The sequence below is a fragment of the Anabrus simplex genome, chromosome 11, assembly GCF_040414725.1.
Source record: "Anabrus simplex isolate iqAnaSimp1 chromosome 11, ASM4041472v1, whole genome shotgun sequence".
Classification (NCBI taxonomy): Eukaryota; Metazoa; Arthropoda; class Insecta; order Orthoptera; family Tettigoniidae; genus Anabrus; species Anabrus simplex.
In genome coordinates, this window is record NC_090275.1 from 12662270 (window position 1) to 12683000 (window position 20731).

Below are 20731 nucleotides of genomic sequence, written 5' to 3' on the forward strand. Positions count from 1 at the left end.
CCCAAAACGCGGGCAATATTTATTACAACCACAATTAAAAAATATTTAATGAACGTTCGAAAACAATGTGTCTTATATACGCTAATGTAGAATTAAACAAGGAAAATATTGGTATAACTCGCATTGCAATAGGCCTATTGGTTCGTTTGTAATTAAAGCCTAAACTCGAGTGTCCATAATAAAAAATCCGACAGTAGTTAAACATCGACTGAACATTATTTATGCAATGGAAGATCGTGAATGATTTAGACGTTGATTAGGTAGACGATGTATAAGGCTTAAAACTAGTCATCGTTTCTGCAATCGGCCCATTGTTTGTATACAGTTGCTTAATAATTTGTAGTGCGTTCATAACATGTACATTTATTTGTGAATATTTAAATTTCCTTAGATCCTTTATTTTTAATGATATTTGGAGTAATGTAATTCCTAGTTTTGTGAACTTTCTGCCGTATTGATTAGAGAATGGAGAAGTTTTATATTCGTTACCCCCCCCCCCAATGGGCCATGGCCTAACAAGCGACCGCTGCTCAGTCCGAAGGCCTGCAGATTACAAGGTGTCCTGTGGTCAGCACGGTGGATCCTCTCGGGCGTTATTCTTGGCTTTCTAGACCGGGGCCGCTGTCTCATTCAGATAGCTCCTCGGCTGTAATCACGTAGGCTGCGTGGACATCGAACCTGAGGCCTCCGGGTAAGAGACAGGCACGCTACCCCTACACCGCGGAGCCGGCTTTATATTCGTTACAGTAAAGTGAAATTACCCTGTTGTCTTCACGTGGCGCTTGCTGCATGCAAACTGAATTGTGGTGTGCTTCGGAATGCTGCTGGCGCACACTGGCAGGCGGGCAGGATGGCGGCCTTGATGCAGCTGTCCTTGACAAGCTCATTTCACTTTGCGGCCTTTGGTCTTGTTTTTCGTATTACACATTTTACTGTATGAGGCTCATTCTTGGAACTGCGATAGGCATACATATCCGTTTTAGGGCCATGAAAACTGTTCAGGAGTTCGAAACTAAGGAAGTCGCATTCGTCCAGGGTAAAGGAAACTACTACTTATATTTCTCAACCCTGAATATTTTAAAAGTAAAATGTATCCAACTTAATATGAGATAAGATTTCTGTAAGTAGTTCACATGACACAACGATGTATTTTAGTCCGTGTGAGCTTTTGAAATCACGGAAGTTAATTTGTTTTTCGGCGGCCGTTGCTTGAGTAGTTTCCTGAATTACTTCTTCAAAGGCCATGGTTCTTTCTCTTCCCTATTACTTACCCAAGAATTTCCATGGTATGTCCGCTAGAACATGGCTGCGTGAAAAATATAAAACCTGGCGTTAATATAAATTCTTGTTCCCACTTCATCTTGGTCAGTCGCTTTTTCAGCAGGAAATTCCTGCATTACAAAGACTTGTGCACTGACGGTTGCACGTTGATGATGATGATGATGATGATAATAATAATCGTATGGCCTCAGCTACCGTGTGCAGACATTTCAATTTGACGCCATCTGGCTGGCTGCTCGTCATTTTCGACGTTCCGTTTTACTCTAGGCCTACTAGATGTCACACCGAGTAAACCGAAACTCTCTTGGGCGTCTATGGCTGAGATTTAATGAATTTTGTCGGGTAAACATGAAATGTGTTACCAGAGGTCTTTTACATGCCGATGTCGTACGGCATGGTGTCGAATGGACTTTTTTCCACCCTTCAAAAATCCGACTACCTCTGCCGGGTTTGAACCCGCTATCTTGGGATCCGGAGGCCAACACTCTGCCACTGATCCACAGGGCAGCTTGCACGTTGATGAAAGATGTATAATGAAACCCATGAACACTTTAGATTGAAATTGCAGCCAATTCACCTTGGTGAAATAATTCCAACAAGGGCCATTTGTGTAATCTTAGGAGGCGCTGAAAGCTTTATGTAAGCACTTATAAGTACTTGGTTGCGCACACATAAGTTCTCATAATTTTTATCTACTGAGCATTTGACTTGCCATTGGAAGACAAAGAGCATATATTCTATAGAATTTCACAGTATAATAATTTGGCGTGCGCTGCACTATGTCTACGTTTTGATATTGAACAAAGCATCTCGTGAATCATAAAATTGATTTGCATGGGTTGCAGACATGCTTGGTCCCTCTTTCGCTAGTGTAATCAGTTAATCACTCTTCGATAGAGCAGAACACATATTGGCCTTTTTAATTCTGAGTTGATTATTTGTATGTAAAAGCTCATTAAACAGAAACATTGCACTTTTCCCTTACCCATTTACATGCGCCACAGTGACTGACTGCCCTTCGTTTGGCGGTGTCGCATTTTCTTCTTCGCCAAGTGCAACGGACTTCAAAAAAAAAACCTTCTGCATTAGAACAAGATAAGGTTCAGCTACAGCAAACATTTCTAATTATTTGAATGGAATATCGACTAGCAGAATCTTTCATTGAAAAACTTCCTCCCAAAATATCAGTTTGTGATAAAACGTTATTCTATTTCATTGCAGTGATATTGCACTATTGATTATCTTAACATGTGTTTCAGGTGAAATTCAACCAACCCCTTTCGCAGAGGCATAAATGAGAGCATTTTACTACATTTAAACAGTTATTCATTGAAAATAGACATAACCAAATAGTTCTCTAAATTTGTTGTCTGACGTTTTGCAAAATCTGTAGAAAAATCTCTGAAATTTTCATATGTCTGTGTAAAATACTAATTTTGCTACCAATTGCTTAAATTGGCACCACTGGCTTCGAAGTATCCAATCCAACATTTACTCCACTTTTTGTAAATATAAAAAATTGGAGGGATTGTATTACAATGGAATACAATGTTTCACACAGCCTGTGTGTGGAAGGAGAACTACCAACGAAGTAGGTTGACGTGGACATTTGGGAGTTCCATTTTCAGCTGCCATTCTGATGTCTAATTTCGTGTAAGTGAACTTTGGTCCCATAATTCGGCAATCTTCTGTTTTCTTCTGTTTGGTTGGTCTGTAACGAAGATTTGTGTAGTGTTGGCGTTCACCTTGTTGCAAAGACTCGGGACGCTGGGCATGATTCTGGCTTGCAAATTTTCCTACTCTCAGCTTTGAAGCGATTTACGCTACACGAGATGTAAACTCTGTAAAGAACTACTTCATCATGCTTCAGCATTCAGACATCTTTCTGTTAGGGGTAGACTAACGGTGTAATTGGGGTGGAGTTCCCGTTTAAGAAGCCGTAATCATTCAGTTTGTTGCTAGCGGTCAGCAACAGAGCATTGACGCATTTTGGTTTGTTCCATTTTGATATTGACAAAATCTTTATTTTTCTACTCGTGAGGTTTAAAGGTCTAAATAATTTAGTCTGAAGCTGGGTTGAAAAAGATGATAAAACCATCGTGAGGTAAATATCGCTCGATATTCAGTGTAGACCAGGGATTTTCAGTATATGGTACCCATTTCACCGGTGATACGCACAAGATTGGAAGGCGGTGCAGGAAAAAGTTTACAAATGTGGTCTTATGTCAAAAGCGCACCGAATCTTCAACTAACTTGTGCTGAAAATATATCTATAAATAACATAGGCCTAATTGAAGCTGAATGTTTTCAGATTACTAAATCACCAATAGATAATTTCACTGTCCACTCTCCTCGCTCCGAGCTCTTTTTCTGAATACTGCATATCGGTTTCATTAGTTTTGGACCCAAAGACCGGCGTTATCCGAGAAAGCAGGGAAGTTTCTTATGCCGTTTGTAGCAACTTACTAGTTTGAATCTGTGTTCTCATTCCCTTGAATTCGGAAGATACTGGGTTTGACCCGCACTGTCGGCAGTCTGAAGATTTTCCGGGATATCCCATTTTCACACCAAGCAAATACTGGGGCTGTACCTTAAGGCCACGGCTACTTCCTTCCTAGCCCTTTCCTATCCATTGTCATATGACCTGTGTCAATACGACGTAAAGCAAATTGTTAAAATAAAGTTCTCATCCCTTTTGTATTTGAAGAACAAATTTAGAAACTAGTCTTCGTAAAGTCTGTTCTCACATTGAAACTTTCAGCAACCCGTCCAGACACATGAGCCAAAAAAAAAAAAAAAAAAAAAAAAAAAAAAATGTTTAAGTTAAAATATTTTTAGTTATTATAGACGTTTACATTTTTAGAGCAATGCTTTCAGACTATACTTTTTCGTTTAAAAACATCTTGCTAATATATTTAAAACTTCTCGGCTTAATTTGAATTTTATATTTTGTAATACGTGTAGTTTTAAAGTATTCGTTATAATTCAGTAAAAGGCTTCTTGCCCTACCGTCGGCAACGGGTCAACTAGTTTCTTCCGAGAATAGTGAATGTAGGTAGAAGTAGGACTCATGTAGTATCAGACAAAAATAGTTTCCAGCACAAGGCCCTGTTGGTGCTACGTGGTTTCTCAACTGCTGTTCTCTTATCAACTGAGTAGCTCAGATGGCAGGGCGCTGGCCTTCGGAGCTTAAGTTGGTGGGTTCGATCCCAGCTCAGTCGGATGGTATTCGAATGTGCGGAGATACTTACGTAGATTTTCGAGCACCTAAATGAACTACGGGGCAAAGTTCCGGTACCTTAGTCTCCGAAAACTGCGAAAGTATTTGGAGAAACTAATTATTATTATTATCATCTCCATAGGGAAGGTTAAACGAGTTGGATAGATGTCCATTTAGTATGAGGCATCCTCTTGGAATTTTATCCACGTACTGCGGTTTGTAGACCGGAATTCCTGTGACATAGGCGTATGACATTCAGTTTGCATGTTAACATAGCTGTATCCTTTCTTTCTTATTCAGATATGGGGTACTTTCAGGAACGATATGGGACACCTAGGTAGCAATTTGTGCAGTTGCTATAGAATCTACAGGAAGTTCCGTAATGTATTTATTGTATCCGACGGGGGTAAATATTGAATCCTTCTTACGTCATTGTAGATTGACTTCTGCCTATACCGATTTTTTAAATATTCCTTTTAAGTTTCATCCGAGCTATAAATACGCAATGAAAAGAATTATTGTGTACACCTCAGTCGGAATTAAAGAGCACATGGGTCATTACCAATCGCGGGTTGATGTCGCGAAGTAGAAAAGTCGCGCTAGGCGTTTTTTCGGAAGTTCCACTACGTGTCTTCTAGATTTGCATTGCTACCATTCTACAGCACATGTCGAAATCAGATAAATACTGTGGATTGCTCTTCATATCCTGTATGAATATGACCTTGTTATTTTTTTGTGGGTTTAATATTTTTTTCTTTGAATCCGGCGTACTGTTTTGCACGTAATTTAAGTTTCCAATTCTGTTCGTATTGATGTAATGGGTGTATTGTCATTCGCCATGTATTCTCAAGAACTCGAGCTTCATTGACTGTAGTTAGTTTCCTGTGATTTCCAGTCGCTGCGACGGAAGTGACTATTGCTCAACACCTACTCCGCAAGCATTCTCCTTCGTCAATCAAGGGCCGATAAAAGCCAAGCCGTGCTCAGATGTAAACAGTCTTGATATCTTGTCAAGGTGACTGGGTCATAATTAATGGGAATGAATATACAGTGTAATAATTATGTACTTTTAAATAAAATGCAAATCCCACTCTGCATTATCATTTTTATGCGTTTTTATTTATTCCTCCATTCCCTAGATGACACCGATGGAATGGCATGTGAATAATTGACATATTGGTGCAATTAATGTTGTCACTCAATTAAGTTGCGGGTTGTTAAACTTGAAGTTTACCGGGCCAGTTGACTGTGCTTTTAGGGGCGCGCCACTGTGAGCTTGCATCCGGGAGATAGTGGGATCGAATCCCACTATCGGCAGTCATGAAGATGGTTTTCCGTGATTTTCCATTTTTATACCAGGCAAATGCTGGGGCTGTACTTCAATGAAATACTTCCTGAACTTTGTCTCATCACTTCAAAGATGCCTGTTAATTAAAATCGCCCGTGCTCTCGTCCATTTCTGACGAACTGGACTGCGCGACTGCGGCTGGAGTTGTCTAAGAAAACACCCCACGTGCACGTCGTGCGACTGTATACGTTGGCGACAGTAGCCGCAAGCGACGTGCACGTGGGGTGTTTTCTTCGACACGGCTCCAGCCGCCAGTCGCGCAGTCCAGTTCGTCAGAAATGGACGAGAGCACGGGCGATTTCGTTAGGGACAGGGCCTTCCTTGACATTTTCATGGAAGGAGAAGAAGAATAATATTTTAGGCATATTTTAAGTGATGAGACAAAGTTCAGGAAGTATTTCAGACTGAGTGTTCGTTTAGTTATATTCTCCAACTTATAAAAAGTGAAAGATCGCTACTACATACAGGAACAGGAGGGTACCCCGAATTAGGAGGTAGATGCGTTGGAATAAAGCGATACGCATAAAATACTGGCTTCGGTTGTGGGGCCATGTGAGGCGAATGGAGAAGAACAATTGACTCTGACATGTAGGGTAAGAAAAGTAGAGGGAGACAAAGCCGTCGTTGAATAGACTCTGCTTCTAATGATGTAGATATGAGGTATGGAACTAAGAGGCCACAGGTCTAGAGGATTATGGAGTTCAGTAAATTCAGGGGCTTACAGACTGAACACTGATAGGCATAACAGTCTCTAATGAAGAAATGAATGTTTAAGTATACTATAATTAAATTGCTGCACACCTGCCGTGGTTACGTAAGTTGTCCGCAACATAACAAAAAGGGATTCTGAGCAGTAATCCTCATGCTCTTAGGTGACCACATATTGTATAGGCTACTGCATAATATTTTAGCTTCCATTATAAAGGATAGAAAAGTATTGAAAACCTAATATTTTATATAGTCATGTACTCTTTGTATAGTGTGTAATTCTGTTCGTGTTAAAATCTTACTTCGGTATAAGTAACTTGAAATTAGAATTATCCGTATATTTCTCCACTGCATACATGAGGTATCGCCTAACTGCTCCGAGTTGCCCCGCTATTTTTCAGCAATTATACTTCTGCCTTTGATTTCACGGCATATTGTTAGATTGCCATGAAATGCGTAATAGTATATTCATTGATCATTCACCAGAATTGCATTTAAATCGGTCTGGTCCAACCAAGGCCAACTAGATATACAGGCCATAAGGCTCCCCCTCCACTTCGGGCGCTACGTCACACTAGTCGCCAGCCGCTTCACTTCTCGCCAGTGACTTATAAGCTGATCTGAACTTCGCAGCAGTGAGGCTATCGATGGTGTTGAATGATTTAAACGTGTGTGAACATTGTGAATTATGGCCACGTCGTGTTGTATACCTGGTTGTAGAATAAACTACAGTTCAAAACAGCCTAATATTTCAGTGTTTAAATTTCCTACTGGCGTGTTTCGGAAACAAGTGGATCATAGCTATCCATCGAACCGAATTCATCCCTTCAGCAAGCTCAGTTGTGTGCATAAAACACTTCGACGAAGTTTCGTAATTAGGGACGATTCCGTTAAAAGACCTGATGAGTCTCTTTGAACTGTAAAACCTAACCATTTAATACTCTCAAACGATGCTATTCCTAAGTTTTAAAATGTGCCTGCCTATCTGTATAAAACATCTTCCAACAACGAGCAAAAATCCTATTCAAAGGCAAGAAGAAATTGAAAAACGGGAAGAGGAAGGAAAGAAAGAAAGCTGAGGAAGAATATGACAGGATCAAGGACTTCGAAGTTCAGGGTAATTTCAGTATTAAACGCAAATTAGATTTGGACAAAGTTTCCGTCAACTTTAACAGCCAAAGTCTGTATTTTCAAAATGTATGTGACTGAGGAAAATATTCCGAAAATTGGTACTTCCTTAACATTAAACGAGGCTCTTGATTTTAAATCCATTAAACATGATATTTTCATGAGTTATAACCCTGATATACGTGCATTAGGTGAGGGGGCAAGATATTAAAATGGTCAAATTAGAAAAGTATTTATAACTTCCTGTTTAGACCTGCTCGTAACTCAAAAGTGACTGTCCACGATAAAATAGAATCTGTACACAAAATAATCGATGAAATTGAAAGTGAAGTTAATGAGTGTATCATTACTGATAAATTATATTTTTTTTAAGGAACAGTTAAATATAGCCTTTGCAAAGAAAGTATTTTACTCCTGTATTCTAATAACATGGTTCACTTCAATACTTTTCGCATTTCCTGGGGCGTAAAAGAAGATAAGACAGTCAACGTTTCTTACAATGCCCCACTTGGTTATTCAGTCTTTTACTGCAAAACTAGGCGCGGGAAATTCGGGTATTGATGATTCACATTGGAATTACTTGAAAAAAGAAACTAAAATTGTTAAAGGAGCATGACATATTTTGTAACTTGTTGAATGGAGTCTACATAAAACGTGAGCTGAACTATAAAGGAGGAAAGGTTTTATTTTTGTTTTTGCTAGTGGCTTTACGTCGCACCGACACAGATAGGTCTTATGGCGACGATGGGATAGGAGAGGCATAACAGCTGGAGGGAAGCGGCCGTGGCCTTAATTAAGGTACAGCCCCAGCATTTGCCTGGTGTGAAAATGGGGAAACTACGGAAAACCTTCTTCAGGGCTGCCGACAGTGGGATTCGAACCCACTATCTCCCGATGCACGTTCACAGCCGCACGGCCAGATCGCCCGCTAGGAGGAAAGGTAGAGGGAGTTGCTTTTAGTAGTAAAAGCGGAGAAAATAACACTACATTAGCTACAACTGCACAAACTTTTATGTTGTCATCCAGTCTTTAAAAAAATAAAGACGTTGTTGATTTGTTTCCATGTAAGAACCTAATATGACATTTCTTAGAAGAACTAACTTTGCAAGTCTTTAAAGTATTAACAGATAGTCCTATAGCTTATAAGGTAGCATGCATAATTTCTAATAATAACAGGAAAATGTTTGAAAAGCTGTGCAAAAGCAATTTACAAACCACTTTTCAAAATCCATTTGACGAAACACACACACACACACAAAATTGTTTGATACTGGTCATTTATTTAAAATCTTAATAAATAACTGACTTAATCAAGCTGACAACTTATCCTGACTTTGACAACTCTGAGTCAGACAAAAAAATGTCTGAGTCTATCTAGTGCGGCCTTGGCTTGCTCCTGCCCTGTATAAAAAGGTGTCGTACCAGACTCTTTTAGAGCTACAAAATGTAAACCTGTATACTAATGTTTTTACATGAGGATTCTCAGAGAAAAATTCTGACTTCGCTTGTCAACAGTGTTCTGGAAAACGAAAATGTTTAAACATGCTGTGATTAAATAAATAGTTTTAAACATTTCGTTGACAGATGTATATACATCTTTTGTAATATATTATTGAATAACAATAGAAAAGTTACCGTAGATAAACTCATCGCTGAGAAGAAGAAATCCTCAGGAAAATAAAAATGTACAAACTGAAACCTTAGGAATTCTTAGGTAAGTTTTAAGTTGCAGCTTAATTTCTAAGAAAGGTTTCAGACTTTTGTTGTGAATTGCCATCATGCATTTTCCTAGTAACATTAAAACTTTTTGTATACGTATTATGCGTTCTAATCTTTTAAAGATACCGTGTTGAGTTACAAGTGACAGATGTCATCATAATTTTACGTAAAGAAATGTACATGTACTGCCCTTCCAGTTTTCTCCCCGCATAAAACTCGTGTAGTATACAAGCCTAAGTAAAGCCACAATTGAAGGAGTGTTCAATTTTATCGTTAAGGTAAAATAAATGAACAATATCATGGTGAAAGTGAGAGCGGGCCCTACACTGCCATGATGAACGCCAGCCACTAGCGTGACGTCACGGTCCGAGCCTTGTGGCCTGTCTATCTAGTGCGGCCTTGGTCCAACCCAAACGGTTTCGTTGTACTTCAAGACAGAATCAGACGGTAATAAATAAAAAATTATTGTAGATGCAGTATCAGTCAACCTGTACTTGTGATCTATCCCATCGGTGATGTAAGATGACTGGTCTGATGTCGACACGATGGTGAAAGTTCGGTGCCCAAAGAGAGTCACGTATCCATTAGCTTACTTGACTTGCTGCCAATAGGGGTGGGAAGCGTTCAGGTTGCTGCGTTTTTTTGCGGAGCAGATTGCTTACCAACGTAAGCATTCTCATTCTTGTAGCATAGTATATACTGCACAAATATTACTACGTGTTTTTTAAGATCATCGTATTTTAGACAGTTTTTCTTATCCACGTATTATACCGCAAATATATAGTACTCTTCTTGAATATTACTTGTCCCATCTGCTTTTGATTTTCATGTTTGCTTGTTGTTTTAAGGGGCCTAACATCGAAGGTCATCGGCCCGATTTTCATGTTATTGCATGACATCACCTACAGTGTGCAGGTCATCTAGCTTGCTTGCTTATCAATTTCATCATTTCATTTTACTGTGGTGGTGGCATAACCGAATCTCTTTTGGGCGGTCTGCGGCTGAGTTTATATTTTGTCGGGTATATACCAGATGTGTCGCTAGAGATCCCTTTTCCTTCCGCTAACGTACGAACGGCGTGGAGTATCGAATGGACTTGTTTCCGCCCTTAAAAAATCAACTACCTCTGACGGATTTGAGCCCACATTACCTCTGAGATTACGCCGAAGTGTAGAAGAAACTAAAATGATTTGATAGTCTTGCACAAATTTATCAGCGGCATTGTACACAAGCAGGTGGTTCAGTGGATGCTTTTCAATCCTCGTCAATTAATGTCAAAGCTGCCTATGACTAGGATTTTCGAGGATGGTTGCCTAGTTTTACTTCCTCGTTAAACAATAATCGCCACTCGCTGACAAGGATTTGCAAAACGAGAATGGCATATATCGGGCCACAGCCATAGATGCACTTTACACATTCTGACGCTTGAACGAAAGATGTATGCTTGTTGAATGGACGCCGTGGTCGTAGGGAAAATCTTATTCTTTCTGTGTGTGTAGGTTAGCTAACTACGTAATGAGTCATAAAGGGCGAGTTATACGAGCGAACCCCCGTGTCTATTTTTACCAGAACCCAGCGTTTAGAGGTACAAGCGAGGTCGAGCTAATCTTGACGCGCCTCCCGAACGTCTTGGAGGCGTGTCGTGGGTGGAGTATTGTGGTACAGTCTTTCTCAAGAGTAAGTTGCATGTCCCTAATTGGTTTTCCTGTTTCCACTCTTGTTGAACAACAGTTTACTGACAGTATAGTTGTGACGAAATTCACACATCGTGAGATCTGGCTTGTATCAGGAATTACTAGCGTACCAGAATGAAGGTGGTGATGATGATAATTTAAATGCGACTGATAATTTTTAGAGCCGAAAGATAACTAGCCGTTTTCATCACTTACGTGCGGAGGGGTTCGGATCCCTCGAAGAGTGAGAGTCGTGAAGTATTCAGTATTGGATGCTGGTTTGGCCCATTTGACTCTCTCCTGAGAAGTACTTTTCGCCTGTTACTGGCGTTCTCGATGAATGTATTCTCCGGCTCCGCGAATAGATAGTTTGCTGGCCTCTGGACTAAGGAGTGCTGGGTTCGATTCCTCGCAGAGCCTGTGATTTTAACAATCCTCTGGCTTGGAGACTATATCTTTGTGCCGTATTAAACACTAAATTTCATTCTAGGTAGGTCCCCATCCTCGGAAGACGCATGTCCAGTTTTTTAAAAAAAATAATGAACCTCCTCATGAAGGTCTTCCTTGATCTCCCTCGGAGGTAACCCCCTGTGGGTGGGGGCGGTAGAATAACACCCACGGTATCCCCTGCCTGTCGTAAGAGGCGACTAAAAGGGGCCCTAGGGGCTCTGAACTTTGGAGCGTGGGTTGGCGACCACGGGGCCCTCAGCTGAGTCCTGGCATTGCTTCCACTTACTTGTGCCAGACTCCTCACTTTCATCTATCCTATCCGACCTCTCTTGGTCAACTCTTGTTCTTTTCCGACCCCGATGCTATTAGTTTTGCGAGGGCTAGGGAGTCTTTCATTTTCACGCCCTTCGTGGCCCTTGTCTTTCTTTGGCCGATATCTTCATTTTTCGAAGTGTCGGACCCCTTTCATACTTTCCCTCTGATTAGTGTTATATAGAGGATGGTTGCCTAGTTGTAGTTCCTCTTAAAACAATCACCACCACTACCACCACCTTGGGGGTACTTGCTGGAAATTTTGTCTTTAGTCAGTTCAGTCATCAAATTGCCATCGTTTATAGAACAAATCATATGGACTCAACGGCAGAGAAATGAGACACTCTGGACATGCACGTGTGTAATACCGTCGTTTATAGGGAAGACACAAGAATCCTCCCAGGACGTTCGGGAAAGATGAGAGACGAGCTTAAGATAATGTGGAAGTAATAACAAGAGTGCAGCATGGGGGGCTGCATGAAAACAGTAAAACACGAGTCCAGGAATTTACTGATCCAGTGAAGTGCCAAACAGGAACCCATAGACCTCAAGATTGACCTGAGCGGCCAATGATCGCATCATTTCTTACTTTAAGACGATTGTTTCAAGGGACAAAATGGACTACTAGACCTTTTATGCGCAACTGTGCTGTATACTTGGTCCTTACACATATGCAGACGCTCCCTCTGTGAGTGGAGGTGTAAGAATAAATCTACGGTATCCCTGTCCTGTCGTAAGAGGCGACTAAAAGGGCCACCAGGGTTCTTAACTTGGGAATGTTTACAGACCCTTGCATGTTTTCGATTTGAATCATGCCTGTTAGTGGATCTGTTTTAGTATTATATGTGACGGAGTGATAATATATTGTCATATTTTCAAGATTGCGGGAGCTGATACATTCCAGTAGTTTCGGCAATGGGCCGATGACCGATGTTAGGCCCCTTAAAACAACAAGCATCAGTTTCGGCAATATTAGGCCTAAAGTTACGTCTTACGTGTGGAATGGAAAGATATTCGCCAGGGTGAATTCGTGTGCAGCCTTCATTTGTACAGTTTGCTATTGGAAGGGTGCTGGTATTACATGTGAGTAGAAATTGAACAGTTATAAAATAACTTTCATTTACCATAATCGAGAACAAAACAGGTTATAGGGTTGATTCAGAGAACGCATGGACATTAAATTTAGAATATTTAGGCTTCTTTTTTCCCCCTTTTTCCAATTCATCGGAGATAATTATTTAGAACTAAACAGCTGTTCTGAAAAACGCAACATATTTTTCACACAAACTGTATTGCGGTATTACAAATTTGATAAACCTGGGCCTAAAATCCGTAAGATATGATTGATACAACTTGATGAAACCTTTTAATATTAGGGTAAGGTATTGTTTTAAATTATGAATTATCTGAAAAATGATTTATTAGTATTGTATATCCCATTTGCTTTATAATAAAAGAATACAATTGTTAATACGCTATTCCAGAAAAATCTCACAATATAAAGTCTAAATAAAACTCATTACAATATTGTCAATCCTAGTCTGCAGTAGAAAGCGCTAATGAAAATAACTGTTCACTATGATATTAATATTTTTGTTTGCAAGTGCTTTACTTTCAGTTTCATCTATTTTCTTTGTGGTGTAAATCATGGTGCCCATATTAGAGAAAAATTAGAACGCACTTTCAATTTTTGTGCTCAGATATACTTCAGAATGGGTTTGTGAAAGCAGTAATATTCAAGAAAATGGTATTATGAAGAGGGTTTTTTATCTTAAATGATACCTTTCTTACTTAAGTCTAACCGGGCGAGTTGGCCGTGCGGTTAGGACCTTGCGGCTGTGAGCTTGTATCCGGGATACAGTGGGTTCGAACCCCTCTGTCGGCAGCTCTGAAGATGGTTTTCCGTGGTTTCCAATTTTCACACTAGGCAAATTCTGGGGCTGACTTTAATTAAGGCCAAGGGCTCTTCCTTCCCATTCCTAGGCCTTTCCTATCCCATCTTCGCGATAAGACCTATCTGTGTCGGTGCGACGTAAATCAAGTTGGTAAAAATAAAACTTAAGCCTAAACCACGCAGAGGAACTCAAACTAACCCTAGACATTCATTTCAAGAAATACACAATAGAAGACTAGCCCTAGTGTAACAAATGTCAGGCAGCATTTACCTAAATCCAAATCACACTATAATGATAACTTACCTTCTGCTCATCCAATTACGTTATTTCATAGCCTCGAACCAGCACTCAGATCCAGGTACAAATCTCTGACCTGGCCGGGGATTGAACCCGGGGTCTCCGGGTAAGAAGTAGACACGCTACCCCTACGCCGCAGAGCCGGCATTTCATATTCAGAAAATGGTAAAACATGTATCTGTTTTAGAAAGATTTCTGCGGTCATGTACTTTCTAAACAATGTATTCAGAGAATTGAGTAAAATTTGCTGTAGGCCTAATGACTTATCCGAGAGGAACTATGTACCTTTCATAGAAAGATTTTATCTCACAGGTTTCCTTTTTTGTTGATAGTGAAGATTGTTATCGCTAGAGAAGGTTGTAAATATTTAATTTGTGTTCTCCAGCCTGCTGAGAGGCATACAATTTTTATCTCACGATATGCAATCATACTTAAGTTGTAGACTGCTTTTTGAACATGTCTTCTTGTAGAGTCTAGGTTTCTCAAGAGACAGATTGTCACGCGATCCTCGTCCTTTTTGTCTGGCCTTCTTGCCATACGTACAATGTTCAAACACATCAGTTACAAACATGACCCTTATATTAAAGTGAGCGACATGATCATTTTCGAGGTACCGCTAGTGTATTTTTGTTGTAGTATACGTTTCGGTCTTCTTATTCAGTCTGCTAAAGTTTTTTTTAGGTGTAGATTGTTCAGTTTTTATACAGAAACATATTTTAATATTACCACAGTCTTCATATTATGTATATTTATTGTGTGTACACGGTAGTCGGTGTAGGCTGTCATTAATTTTATACGGCGGATGTTTTTGTGTGTGCGAAATTCAAGTAAAAGTACGAATTCCATACGATCTCCCCTGACCAGCCAGTGGTGTGGGGCCTTGTTCCGACCTCCCTTGGTCAACTCTTGTTCTTTTCCGTCCTCGATGGTATTAGAGCATTCGAGACCTAGGGAGTCTTTCATATTCACGCCCTTCGTGGCCCTTCTCTTTTTTGGCTGATACCTTCATTTTTCGAAGTGTAGGATCCCTTCCATTTTTTCCCCTCTTATTATTAATAGGGGATGGTTGCCTAGTTGTACTTCCTCTCAAAACACTAACCACCATCACCTCTGGGGATCAGTGGCAGTGTCCCAGATCTCGTTTACTAAGTCATCTGATACGAGCAAAACAAACTTCAGAGTGCCTGTATATGGTAACTGAGGCCACGTAATTAACAACATAACTAGAGTAAATTAAACTCATGGCTCTCCAACCAGATGATTTGCAGATACTGGAGTGTGACGTGGTCAGCGTGACGTCCTCAGCTGCGATTGTTGACCGGTAAGCTGCCTCTCGGATCTGATAGCTCCTCAGTTAAGGAAGCTGAGCGAACCCCAGTGGAGAATTAAAATCCATGGGCTAGCCGGGTATCGATCCAGGGGGAGAAGCAGGCACGCTAGATTTATTCAGACACATCTTGCATTTTCCTCACTTCACGTTTGGTCTGCATTCTCGCATCCTTTTCTCCACTTCAGACTATCCATAACATCTCGTGGTTTAAGTTTAGCGAGACGCACGTTGTCTCAACCATGAATTGTGCGCGCTTATACAAGAAAGTACTGGGAATCCAAACCGCGCGGCATTTAACGCTCTTGGAAGGGTCTTGGCCTGCCCAACGACGGCTTCTCAACCCGAAGGCCTGCAGATTACGAGGGGTTGTGTGGTCAGCACGACGCATCTCTCGGCCGTTATTCTGGGCTTTCGAGATCGGGATCGCTATCTCACGGCAGATAGCTCCTCAGTTTTAATCACGTAGGCTGAGTGTATCTTGAACCAGCCCTCAGGTCGAGAGAAAAATCCCTGACCTGGCCGGGAATCGAACGCGGGGCTTCCGGGCGAGAGGCAGGCATGCTACCCCTACACCACGGGGCCGGCTTACTGGGAATAATAAATTATTATTATTATTATTATTATTATTATTATTGAGCCTAGGTATTACTTCCCAACACATTTACACTTAGTTGATCGAGCAAATGGCCGTGCGATTAGGGTCGCGCAGCTGTGAATTTGCATTCGGAGATAGTGGATTCGAACTCCATTTTCGGTGGCTCTGAAGATGGTTTTTCGTGGTTTCCTCTTTTCACAGCAGGCAAATGGTGGGACTGTTCCTTAAGGCCACGGCCGATTCCTTCCCACTCGTAGCCCTCTCCACTCCCATCCTTGCCATAAGACCTAAGTATGATTATATTATTCTCAGTTGATTTAATCATAAATACCTATTCCAACTCCTGATGTGGATGATTTACGTAAAACATAAAAGAACTGATTGGGCGCCACTGTAACAAGTTCGAAAGATGGAACACGCAAGTTGTTTGTTGTAGTGATGATTGTTTTAAGAGGAAATAAGTTGTCAACAATCTTCTGTTAACAGGAAGCAGAAGGAAGATTAACTTAAATGCGAGATTCCGTAGGTAGGCGTCGCAAATAGTGTGCCGTAGAGGTCAGGAATTTCGGATAGGAAGTGAGGAGGTTGGTAGTAGAGGAAGCAAGGTCATACTGGGTTAGGGAACCTGTGTTCCCGAGTAGAGCAAGTATTCTTCCATTTAATCGCCTCTTAGGACAGACAGCCAGACGGCGCTTAAGTTGGGGTGGAGATACAAGTCGCTAACAAAAGTTGAACGTGTGGAATAATCCCTTTCTCATGTCCAGGAACGATGACAAGTCATCCCCCACCCCAACCCCCCCATAATCGTTTAACAAGTATGGTTATCTTTAGTAAGAACAAATCTCGGGTGAGTAGAAGTTGTACGGCCTTGAACTCCCATTCTAACTCTTGGGTTAAAAGAAAGAGTCTTGCGAGTTCATGGAGGTAAGCTGTTGTATATTAATTTACCCGCGAGAAACTCGTGCAATACCATGCGAGAATTTTGCTCTGGCTAAAGCGTCAGGGTAAGCTGAGCGAGTTCAGCCTTCCCTCGTCATCCGGTCTGGGCGAGCTGGGGGAGGGTGCCCATTGATACCCAGATTTCCTTAAGTTTCTATAGTGTGTATCTTTTGAACAAAAGGTTGATATACAAGCAAGACCGGGTCTTAGTAGTATTTGTCACAGATGGAAAATATACCCGAAAGTTTCAAGAACGTGGTATAAGAAATAGCTGTGGTTGGCAGGGCACAGAATGCATGTGTATGTTGGGTATTCAGCCCGAAGGCTGGTTTGATCCTCTGCAGCTCCGCCAACAGCTTTCTTAAATAGCCTAGGCGTCACTGAAGAGGCGTACTAGGGAAACGAGGAGTGAGGTAGTTTCAGCAAACTTATTGCCGATGGTGATTATGATTATTATTATTATTATTATTATTATTATTATTATTATTATTATTATTATTATTATTTCAGGAACGGTTGTGTTCTGTTTAGCTTACGCAAAAAATAATCCCACATTTCACCACTGTCATCAAGCTTTCCTAGATTTACCACTATGCTTGGTAGTGACCATCATAGTTCATCAATGGATCCGTGAACACACCCGATAGCCCCAGCTGCTCTGGTCCTGAGAGGGCATGATCAGTTGTTAGTCTGGCGGCTGGTCCGTGTCCTGCGCACAGAGCACTTGGCCTGCATTCGGCTGGGCCGTACGGGCGTCGCTGTCTGCGCCTGAGCTGTCGACCCAATCAATGGCGGATGAGAGAGGGTTGTGCGAACGTTGCGGGAAGCTTCTGGAAGGCAGGCACGGGGGAGAGATGGGGTCAGTCGTGTGCTGCGCAGTGCCTCACTCAGGGGGAGGGTTCGTGTTGAGTCAAGGTGTTGGTCCGTTCGGGGATTTTGGTTGGTAAGAACAACTTGCTGTTGGTGCTCCAGCTGCTTCCTTATAATCCTGAAATTGATGGAGATCTCTTGAGGGTTCTCTATTTGTGAATGACTTTCTGCTCACCATGGTGGCAAACATACTGTTTAATGCGTCTTTTGCCCAGAGTTTGTAGGAGTTCCAGTTCAGTGAGATCAGGTATCGGTGGGTCAGCACCTCGATATCTCGGTGGAATATGTTACGTGCTGTCTCTCGTGGCCTGAAATTCTGTGCTTTAACTTTTTTTTTTTTGTGGCATGGTTGTCAGTTTTATTTTTGTTCGATTCATTACAAAATGAACATTCATCTTGAACATTTTGGTCAGTTTTTCTTATGCATTGTCGCACGTCATTGGGATGTTTAAATTGCATATACATGTATTGAGTGCGGGTAATACATGCAGTTCGATCGATCTCTCCCCTTTAGTTCCACCATAGGGGTTGTGGATTGGAGTTTATTTGAAACCAGTGACGGAATTTGCTCCCTTGTAATTGAAAACTGTTGTAAAATCATATAAGCGGGGACAGGCCTCGGATTAACTGTCCACCAACTCTAGATGTAAACAGTACGAAAATAGCTAATAATTTTGAAGCAGAAACTTCTTTGCTAATAGATATATCATGTACTTATCTTTTCTATATTGTGTTTGGAAGTCGCGTAAACACTTCACCAGTTAGTTCTGTGTTGTTGTTTTTTCATCTGTTAAACGTTCGTATCATTAGAATGGCCTGCGTATGCATATCTGAACAGTAAAATAATAGATATTTTCGGCGCATAGTCTTTATTTCAACTATGGGCATCTTGTACCTGTCTATGGCAGCCTACGATGTCATTATAGTAATCTTGGCTGCGGAGATCCATTTCGAATGCTGCTGTGTTTTGATTCAACGAGCTCTATAAAACTAAGTGTTCATTAAACAACGTTGTTATAGTTTTAGATTGCTATTTTGTCAGGATTATCGGAATATTGTCTTGCGATAGGTAATTTGTGTTAAAGAACTGATTTTTCAGTCCATAGTATGTTTACAGTTGTACTAAATGCAAATCGCTTGTTTCGAAATGACGGGACTTATCCGTAAGGTAAACGATGTTCCTTCCCCGCATACAGTTGTACATAGTTTTGTTCAAAATATGCGCGTAGGTTTTGCGAACACATATGTGTATGTAGGTAATATTTCGAATAGAATTACGTTCGATAACTGATAATCGTTCTCTATTCAAGAAAATCATGGACCATTTCTGAAGAAATTATCATCGGCAGGTTCTGTTGATTTCGACTTACAAGGGTATAAACTTCTACCATTTTCTTTGCAGCTTTATGCTCGAGAGACCTCGCAACTCAAAAATAATATCTATTTCTCTTCGGGTCACCAGTATAGGGAAGAGTTTTGTTGGGTTACTCTGTGGCGTATTTCTAATGCAGACTTGACCGACGTTGTACCATTGCCCACCTACAGACTGATCTTGCCAAATATACTTTGTGACGTTTCTGCTAAAAGTCCCACCAGAAAATAGAATAGTAGCGTTGATTCTTGTCGAAGGTGGTTAGTCCCAGCATAGAGATTTTTTTGCAAACCGCTTACTCCACCCACGACCATGGCTTACAATTGTGCAACGACTAGTAGACCTATGATTAGACTGAAAGCGGAAGATTGTTTTACATCTTGCACGTGCGACCTCGTTTTAACGTTGATCTTCAACGGTCGTTGGATATGTTTCTTGTAAAGACAGCTCTGATAGTGATACCCCATATCGATGTTGTTTCTCGGACATCTTGCATGATGTAGCAGGATGCAAAATTGTGCTGTAATTCTATTTTTATCTTATTCGAATTGAGACATTTTCTACGAAATGTCCAGTCTACTTATCTTGGTTCCCATGCACTGTGGAAAGATGGGGTGATCTGCCGCAGGACCTCATCGGTACTCTGTTTCTCCAGCTGACACAGCACGAGATGGATTCTCAACTGCAGCTCCGCACCTACAATGATCACCACTTATATTATTGTGCGTTTCAAAGAGTAATATTTAACTTACTGCCCTATCTTTTCCTTTCTTGTCTCGGTATCCGAATTCAGCGCTGTTGAAAATACTGACCCAACTTTTTAGAAAACTTGAGGTTCAAAAATCTTGTCTGGATTGTCATCAGACTGCATTATAAGTTCCGTGCCTGCGCCTCATAAATCTCGCGGTTTTGGGGTGAGGGAGAGTAGTGGTCTGCACGCGATGTCATCGATCCCTACTGCAAGCATCTCTTCTATTTTAGTATTCATTGACGTAAGAGATGGACTGCGAGAACTAATAGTAAAAGTTTGTAGTCTACGTCACTATGCGAGGATGATTGTTCCCACAAGTTGTAATTGAAATACGAATCGTGGCGTGTTTAAAGTATTTGCGAAGATGACTCTTAAGACGCCGGGTCAGTTAAAATGTATTCCATTGGGTTTGTTGGATATGTTTATACTAAGATGGAGAAAAAGATCTAAAATGTTTCTACTAATGAATTCCTTCCATTTACATCAGTTGACTTATTTTCCTGCGGATCAATTTTGGGCGCTTTTTAATGGTTATAGAAAAATGGTGTGCTGGATACAGGGCTGTATTTAGGAAGAGGCCTGTGATTAGGGCAGCCAAATATTAACTATGTACATACAACTTTAAAAACGAAGTTTGAATTTCAATTCGGAAAGGGATATCTTACGACGCGAATGAGGGGAGTTTTCATCCTGCAGTAAACTGTGGACGCTGTTGGTCATTCTGTTCACTGTTTTCGTTTAAGTGAAAACGACCTGGAATAACATTTGCTTCTCGCCTTGTCATAATGATTTTAACTCTAAATAAGTTACTGTCTTCGTGGATTTTGTGGTCATGCCGTGTTT

The 20731-nt window shown here is 40.9% G+C and overlaps 1 protein-coding gene across 5 annotated transcripts in view; it reads left to right on the forward strand.

Moving 5' to 3' along the window:
• Nucleotides 1–20731, forward strand: part of LOC136883485 (eukaryotic translation initiation factor 5) — a 188046-nt gene that overhangs the window by 69825 nt on the left and 97490 nt on the right. The window contains exon 1 of one of the 5 annotated variants that reach the window (XM_067155828.2): nucleotides 17785–17838. The exons of the other annotated variants lie outside the window; for them this stretch is intronic. The gene's annotated coding sequence lies outside the window, so the exon portion shown is untranslated. Of the gene's footprint in view, nucleotides 1–17784; nucleotides 17839–20731 lie in introns of those variants that run through there. 5 annotated transcript variants of the gene reach the window in all.